At 36.8% G+C, this 8,918-nt stretch overlaps 1 non-coding gene across 1 annotated transcript; it reads left to right on the top strand.

Moving 5' to 3' along the window:
* Nucleotides 1–4,449: 4,449 nt before the first annotated feature.
* Nucleotides 4,450–4,556, top strand: LOC116281671 (U6 spliceosomal RNA). Its single transcript, XR_004191132.2, has one exon. It is a non-coding gene; the product is annotated as a U6 spliceosomal RNA (small nuclear RNA).
* Nucleotides 4,557–8,918: the final 4,362 nt, after the last annotated feature.

Here is an 8,918-nt window from a genome sequence, read left to right as displayed (position 1 = left end):
GCCTTGGGACAGATTTAGGGAACATGGAAATAGGGAGTACAGAATATAAAAGTGGATATAAGAAAGTTTTGCACCATAAAGCTACTTTTCCACACCTTGTGATTTAATATCCTGTCATTGATACCTAGACTTGGTCCTAATAAAACGCTGGGATCATTTCTTGAAGTTTGGGAAAAACAATGGCCCATAACAATGGTTTGGAGCTGCTAAAATATAAAATCATATATAATAAATTAAATTATTTACAAATAACTTAAAATAAATCATCAAGTGGATAATTCTTGACACTGATGGAGATGGATGTATGGATGTTTAATTTCCTTCTTTTTTTGAATATTATTTTCAGTGTCCTTTTAGTAGTGATATTTTTATCTGTGATATGAGCCTAAACTTATTTTTATTCTGCTGCAATTTTCCAAAGACATGATCCCTTTGATTTGCAGAATATTTCACTCATGATCAATTTCACTCTATAAAGCAGTGAAGAAAATGTGTTAATATTCTGGAGGCTTTAAATTTGTTCATGAGAAAGCAATAGGTATTTCAGTGCAGTCATAGTTTTGTCACATTTCCCATTATATCTGCATTTGGACTTAAAAGCACTAAAATTTTTCTGTATTCAGATTCTTCAGTTCATGATGCCTGGATTCTCATTTTCATGCATTATTTCTGCATATTGAAAATATACATTAAGTTGAAAGAAATAGAAATGGAAATTAGAAGAGGGAAAAGAAAGGAGGAACAAAAAACATAGATAACATCCAGAAATAAAGTCTTTATTTAGTTAAGCATCAAAAGCATTCATTCATTCATACAATTCTACTTTCCTTCAATAAAGTCTTATTAGGTATCTACTAGGCACTGAGGATTCATAAGTGAACAAGGTTTGAATTTTCCCGGCTTTCATAAAGCTATAATCTGAAACAACCTAAATGTCCATCAACAGATGACTGGATAAGGAAGTTGTGGTATATTTATACAATGGAATACTACTCTGCCATAAGAAAGAATAAAATGCTGCCATTTGCAGCAACATAGATAGACCTGGAGATTGTGATTCTAAGTGAAGTAAGAGACAAAAAACACCATATGATATCACTTGTATGTGGAATCTAACAAGAAGATGAACGAATTTACTTACAAAACAGAAACAGACTCACAGACGTAGAAAACAAACTTATGGTTACCAGGTGGGGTAGAGGGTGGGAAGGGATAAATTGGGAGTTCGAGATTTACAGATACTAACTAATATATATATAAAATAGATAAACAAGTTCATACTGTATAGCACAGGGAACTGTATTCAATATCTTGTAATAACTTATGATGAAAAAGTATATGAAAACAAATACATGTATGTTCATGTATGACTGAAGCTTTATGCTGTACACCAAGAAATTGCCACAACATTGTAAACTGACTACACTTCAATACAAAATATATAAAAGAAATATGTTAAAGGCTTAACAAATAAATTACTTAATTAAAACTGTGGTTAATATCATAAGAAGTGCAAAGAGAGCAAGAGGCTCCTAAACAGACTTCCTACTTCTGCTTTTGCCTCCAAAAGCTCCTGTAGTCTTTTCACAACAGAGCATATGTAAGTGATCTTTCGAAGATGTAAATCATTCTTCTGCTCAGATTCTTCCAATGTATTTCTATCTTATCTACAGAAGAATCTTTTTTTGATTACTTGTTGCAGAGTAACAAACCACCGCAAAACTTAATGGCTTAAATTAACAGTTGATTATTGCTTAGGTTTGGGATTAACTGGGTTCAGATTGGTGGTTCTCAAGGTCTTTCATGTGGTTACAGTCAAATGCAGCAAAGCTGGATTCCTATGAGGCTTGATGGAACTGGACACCCAAGGTAACTTCTTCACTCACATGAATTAACTATAAATGGCCGGAGCAGCTGTGGGCTGGCCAGGATCTCTCTCAACTGCAGCTTCCCCACTGGTTAGCTTCAGCCTCCTTAGAATATGGAAGACTCAAGGCAGACTTCTTATGGTGGTTAGCTTTCCTAAGAGTGAGCATTCCAAGAGACACATACCTTCCTGTTTCTTCTTTAAGATGTAAGTTTAATGAGCACAGAGGGTTTTATCTATAATGTCAGAAGGTGAAGCAGAAAATGCTTTCTTGAAGAAGTAAAAGTGAGTTGAAATGTTAAGGGGGAGTATATCTCTTACTATATAAGACAGTCGGAAAAATCCCTTCTCAGACAGAAGGAAAAGCCTAGTTAGAAACTGGGAGACGTTAGAGAATGGTGCGTCTGAGAAAGGGAAAGACCTGTAGGGAGTTCAGAGAATAAGGATATTAGAAAATAAGAACCGTTTAGAAGATTCTAGAGACTCTTTGCATCTTTACTCTAAAGGATTTACTCATTATTTTAAAGCCAGTAGGGGTGTGTCTTTCATAGGATAACACTATGATTATAGTTTCATTTAAAAAAACAAACCCTGGGCACACAATTGGAGGGAGTAATGAGAGAGGGGAGAGATTATTTGGGAGAATTTTCAGCAGTGTAATTAAGAAACTATTGAGGTTTGAAGAAATGAGATTTTTTTTGTGTATACATACATATGTTCATTTTCATATTCTTTTTCATTAAAGGTTATTAGAAGATATTTAACATAATTCCCTGTGCTACACAGAAGAAATTTTTTGAATCTATTTTTACAAACAGTGGCTGACATCTGTAAATCTCAAACTCCCAGTTTATCCCTTTCCACCCTCTTTCCCTGGTAGCCATAATATTGTTTACCATGTCTGCAAGTCTGTTTCTGTTTTGTAGATGAGTTCATAATGTCCTTTTTCCTTTAGATTCCACATATGTGTGATAGCATGTGGTATTTTTCTCTCTTTTTAGCTTACTTCACTTACAATGGTAATCTCTAAGTCCATCCATGTTGTTGCAAATGGCATTATTTTATTCTTTCTTATGGCTGAGTAGTATTCCATTGTGTATATATACCAAAATTTCTTTATCCGGTCATCTGCAATGGACATTTAGGTTGTTTCCATTTCTTGGCTATTGTATATACTGCTACTTTGAACATTGGGGTGCATGTGCCTTTTCAAGTTAGAGACTTCTCCAGATATATGCCCAGGAGTGGGATTGCTGTATCATGTGGTAAGTCTATTTTTAGTTTTTTGAAGAATTTTCATACTGTTTTCCATAATGGCTGCACCAAACTACATTCCCACCAACAGTCTAGGAGGGCTCCCTTTCTTCCACACCTTGAGAAGAGGTCTTTTTGAAACATATTTAGGCTTCAAATAAATTATTAATTGATTATGGTGGCTGAGACTTTTTTTAGCTTTTTTTGTGAAAAAACCAGGTTGAGATGTATTTAGGGCATCTAAAGAAAAATATGAACAGGTATATCCCCAAGGAAAGGACTCAGCTGAAGTTAGAAAATTTGGAGTTATCTGTAATATGGTAAACAAATATGATGTCGTATTTGAAGATAAATAATGCCCAATTAAGACTAGAGGATTGTCAGTATCTAAATTATAGTTAAGAGAGCACAAGCTAGCGTGTGAGCCCAAGAAAAAACGGCCAAAGATGCAGGGAAAAAGCCAGGTGAATAAAGAAAGAGAGCATTTCAAGGGAAGAGAGTCTTCAACTAACACAACTATTGTCATCACATTACTGATCACTATCTATGTCATTTTATTCATTTATTTGGTTTTTTTGGTCATTCTCCCACTTACTAGAATATAAGCTTCATGAAGATAGGGGCCCATCACTTCTGTCCACTTATGTATTCTTTGTATCTAGTACGGAGGCAGGTATTCAAAACTGTTCGTTCAATCAAGATAAAAGAAAGTCATTTACAATGAGAACTGAAACATGTCTGTTGGATTTACTATATAGCAGTTTTAGTGACTTCTTCAAGAGCTATGTACTAGTCTGCTTGGGTTGCCAAAACAAAACACTACAGACTGGAAGACTTAGACAACAGAATATATTTCTCATAGTTTTGGAAGCAAGAAGTCCTAGGCCCAGGTACCAGTAGATCCAGTTTCTGATGAGATCTCTCTCTTACTGGCTGGTAGGCAGTCACCTCACTGTGTCTTCACACAGCTCTTCTTGTGCATGTGTGGAGAGAGGGAGAGGGAGGCCCTCTAGTGTCTCTTATTCTGGGAACCCTGATTTGGTTGGACTTATTTACCTTTAATTACTTCCTTAGAGACTCATCACCAAATACAACCACACTGGGAATGAGGGACCCCACATATTAATTTGGGGGGAGCACACACATTCATCCATGACACGCTGTAAAATACAGTAGTGGAAACTTAAGTGAGGTTGGAGTGAATTGTGTGTCAGAGAACATAATTAATCTCAGCAAAATATTAGCAAACCAAATTCAAGAACACATTAAAAAGATTATACACCATGGTCAACTGGGATTTATCCCTGGGATGCAAGAATGTTTCCACAGGGCTCGCTTCAGCAGCACACATACTAAAATTGGACCAATACAGAGAAGATTAGCATGGCCCCTGCACCAGGATGACACACAAATTCATGAAACATTCCATATTTTTTGACACAACATTATACACTGACTATACTCCAATAAAAAAGAATGGTTCAACGTATGCAAATCAATAAATGTTCACTACATCAATAAAATGAAAGGTAAAAATCACATGATTATCTTAATAGCCGCAGAAAGGAGAATATCCCACCATTTGTGACAACACGGTGTGGCCTTGAGTACATTATGCTGAGCAAGATGTATCAGAAAGATAAAGACAAGAACTGTACGTTATCATCTATGTGTGGAATCTAAAAAACTCAAACCTGTAAAAAAACAGAGTAAAATGGTAGTTACCACAGGATGCAAGGTAGAGGGTTAAGATTAGTGATGTTTAAGGGTACACACTTAGCAATGAATAATAAATAAGCCACACAGAGTCAATGTACAGCAAAGTATAGTGAATGTAGACAATAATGTACCATAGTGATGTAATGTGATAAATATTGTTTCAATGGCAATCATATTACAACATATAAACATACCAAAGTGACATGCTGTACATCATTTACAAAATACAACATGTCAGATTTATCAAATACATAAAGGAAAATGGAATTAACAACTTTCCATATGAGAAGTTTGGCTGAGAAGTTGCAGGGGGAGATGAAGCAAACGTTAGGAGTTGTACATTGAAGGTGTTTTTAAAATTTATTTCATGTGAGATATTTTCTGTTTGCTTATTTATTTTATATGAAAAAGACAAAAGGAAAGATGAGGTAGGAAGACAGAGGAGATGAAGAGGTGAAGGTAGGAGGTGAGAACAGGGACCATCAGTAGCAGGTGTTTTCTGAAAAGGCTGAAAGGGGCAAGATCCAAAGCACAGATGAGTACTTGGCTTTAGATGGGAAGATGTATGTTTTGTAACAGTTAAAAGGCAGAAGCAATTGGAAGCAGATGCAATGAGGTTTAGGGGTAGAAAGATAAAGAATTTCCATTGGATGGTTCCAATTTTCTCTTTAAAGGAGAAGATCTGGGCCTCTGTCAGGTGTTAAGTGGTGAGTGGTTCAGTGCGGAGAGAAGGGACAAACCAGGGAAATGCATCCGGGTCCTATGACACTGCATCCAGGTGCGTGGTGAGTGAGCACTAAGCGTGGTGGTCCCTGTGTGGTGCCTTGTGATGTGATGTCTTCTTGTAGTACCCAGCTTGGTGAGTAGAGACAAGAGAAATAGATGGTTCATTCAGAATGGTTGTTTGTTGTTTTTGCTTGCTTGTTTTCATATTCCTATATTTTCATTTGAGACAGGTTCAGAATTGAAAGGAAGAAAATTAGGAGACCAGAGTAGTGGGTGAATAGGTCTATTGGACTCATGTGGTTCCTGAGATTTTCTTTAAAATGTCTAGAGCATTACAAATACCTAGGAAAGAATGTTAGATTGCATTTCAAAGAACATAGAAAAGAATAGTTGATTGTACCCTAAAATAGATCTTCTCTATTATCGGCTTACAGTATTTCGTTCTTTGGCTTCATAGCACTTAGCATTAATTATAATGTAAATTTATTTGTGTGTTTATTTGTTCAATGTCTGTATCTTCTAGTATGATAAACTTGTAACTGTAGCTATTTGTCTCTCTATTTAGTTGAACACTGCTGGTGCTTAATAGTATTTATTGCATTGAATGTATAGAGTTCATGTAATAATTTTCCTCTAAATACTAGCGTAAGGTTCTGTTCATGTACAGGGGTCACTTCTTGTCTGCTAAACTGGTTTCAGATTAGTGATTAATGAAAAGCCAGTAGGTTCTGGAATCTAAGTGATGCCAGATAAATTACATAAGCTCTCAGAGTCTCAGTTTTCTCATCTGTAGAAAACACGCATCAGAGAAGAAAAGCTTGCTATATAAAATACTACAAATTGAAGCTACTTCTACACTTCAGGAAAGCAGGGGAATCTAACCCAGGGGAAAGTGATTATGAAAGAGTAGGCCCTGTTTAGTTTTAGTGAAATAAATTGAGAAAAGCAAGGATTTAATTATTCTGCATAAAAAAGAATTAAGAAATGGTGAGCAATCTAATAGTCCCCAACAGAGTTGTTTCGGGGGAGGATCAGACAGGAAATACGATAAAAGACTTTGGGTGGAAGATGTGCAGCCCTGAAATGACAGCATTAGGGGAGGGCTATGGATCCCCAAGCCCGCCCTGGATTGTCCATGGCGGTGACGTGCAGCAACTTACGGGAGAGGAGTAGTAACTGACATACAATAGTCAATTTTGAATGATTGCTTTTGTGTTTTGTAATTGCTCTTTCGTATCCAGAGAACCTAGATACTGTGTGTGTTTTGCCGCCCTAGGGAATTCAGGTGAAAAAGCCAGGATTTTCTATGGAGTAAAGAGATGTCATGAGAAGATGATAGTCACAGGATTGGTGGAGAAACAGCCAGAAGTACTGCACGAAATTCTAATCAAGAGATTTATCACACCAAACAAACCTTAGAAACCAAACACATATTGGGGAGGCCACTTGAGATCTCACCAACCATTAGGAGGGATAGCATAGGCTCGTATTATTTTATTTGACGAGTTGAAGAACGATTTACCTCAGATTACTTTAGATTACAAGAAGTTCATAACCATCTACCATGGCAGAATTTGTGGCCGGGAACAAATAAGATAATGTCAGTGCAGCTGTTAGCACATGCAGCACCTTTGTGCAAATTAGAATTAAAAGCAAACTCTTTGGTGGATGAATTAGGAAAAGGTGCCAATTTTGGATGGATACATCCTGCTGTAAAGGTACAGTCCCTGCCAGGGTGTGCAGATTTCCTTGCTCTGTGGCCAGGAACCTCTGTGTGGTGCAGACTGCACCAATTTTATACAGCAGCCCTTGGATAATATAAGTGCCCTGTATACAGTAGGCATGTAACAAAGTGATAGTGATGCATCCTGGATTACATTAGACCACAATACTGCTCGTTTCTGGAAATTAGAGTAGATATGCTGAAGATAAAGGATTTTCGGTTTTCCCTCCAATGGATATAAATTCAAGTATGTACGTGTGTTTGTATACGCGTGTGTATCCATGCATGCACAAATGTACAGGTCCTCTGCTTACAAAGTTGTTTTTTATTGTCTCTTTGAAGTTGCTGATGTCAAATGTATGTATCATAGGAAATTTGATTTATCTCTACTAACTCTTTAAAATACAAATACATTCTACAGACTTTGTTTTAAAGAGGATCTCACAAGGTATCTTGTTTTAGTTTAAATGATCATCCTGGGATGGCTTCTCCTCTCTCACTACAGTCTCAGCTGCACAGATAGCTCAGGCTCCCAGAGCCAGCTGCCCTGAGGGTAGAATGTGAGCCTCTAATGTTTCATTGTATTCCAGCCTCCTGCAGCTCTCCACAGGCTCCCCCACTGATTCTAGTGAATGGGTCTTCAGGTGGAGTTTTGACTCATGCTTTTCTGGCCTTGGGATAAAACCGGGCGAGGGACAATTACACACATCTTTTCTAAAATATTGAGCTTCTCTACCCTAAATTCTTGTGTCCTTACTGCTTAATAGTTGACTATCTTAGCTATAATGTGGCTACATCAATCCTCTGCAGAATTAATGATGTTCTAATTGTACTGTTACCTGCCTTGACATATATTTTCCAATTCCCTCTTCTTGGATTAATCTCCAGTTCTCCTAATTACTTGGTAAACTGAAATTTTTCAGGTGATGAATTGAACCAGCTTTCCTGATAGATAACACCAGACATTATTTATGTTCAACCTTCATGTGCAGGACACAGATTTTGGAAATAAGTCTAACAGTTGATGGGAAATATGCTTCTGGCTACACATAAAAAAGCATCTAAATGCTTCTAAATGCTCATCCCGCAAGGTAGTAGGAATGATATCTGTTGAACTTGAACGGTAAATAATGGGATCATGGCATTTCAAAACATTAAAAACAAACATGATGACATTATACAGTTTAAACAAGATAAACAAATTCTGTGTGTACAGTAATGAGGTGGATATTGCTAGTTATTTATCCGGTATTGATTTCTTCTTCCTTTTCCGTAACAGAATGCTAATTTAGTTTATGTATGCATTTCTCTCCTACACTGTCTAAAGGAAATCCCAGCTCTCTTGCTGATGATCAGCTCAGGAGTAAGTTTGTGGTCCAATGTTGTCCAGTCAAATATGAGATTAGGTTTTCTGATTAGGTCTTTTAGGAAAGTTTTCCCTTAGTCTTAAGTCTCTGTAAATCAGTTCTCTCTCTCCTGAAAAATATGAGCGACTATATGAAGTTGCTGGCAGTCATTCTACAATCTGATTTTTCAGTGAGTCAGACAATTCAGACCTATCTCTGGACTTGGTCTCCCATGAGCTAATATATTTCCTTACTGTTAAGTATGTCTGGTTCAGTGGGACTA

The sequence above is a fragment of the Vicugna pacos genome, chromosome 8, assembly GCF_048564905.1.
Source record: "Vicugna pacos chromosome 8, VicPac4, whole genome shotgun sequence".
Classification (NCBI taxonomy): Eukaryota; Metazoa; Chordata; class Mammalia; order Artiodactyla; family Camelidae; genus Vicugna; species Vicugna pacos.
The sequence above is the reverse complement of the archived record's forward strand: the minus strand, read 5'-3'. Positions and strand labels throughout refer to the sequence as shown.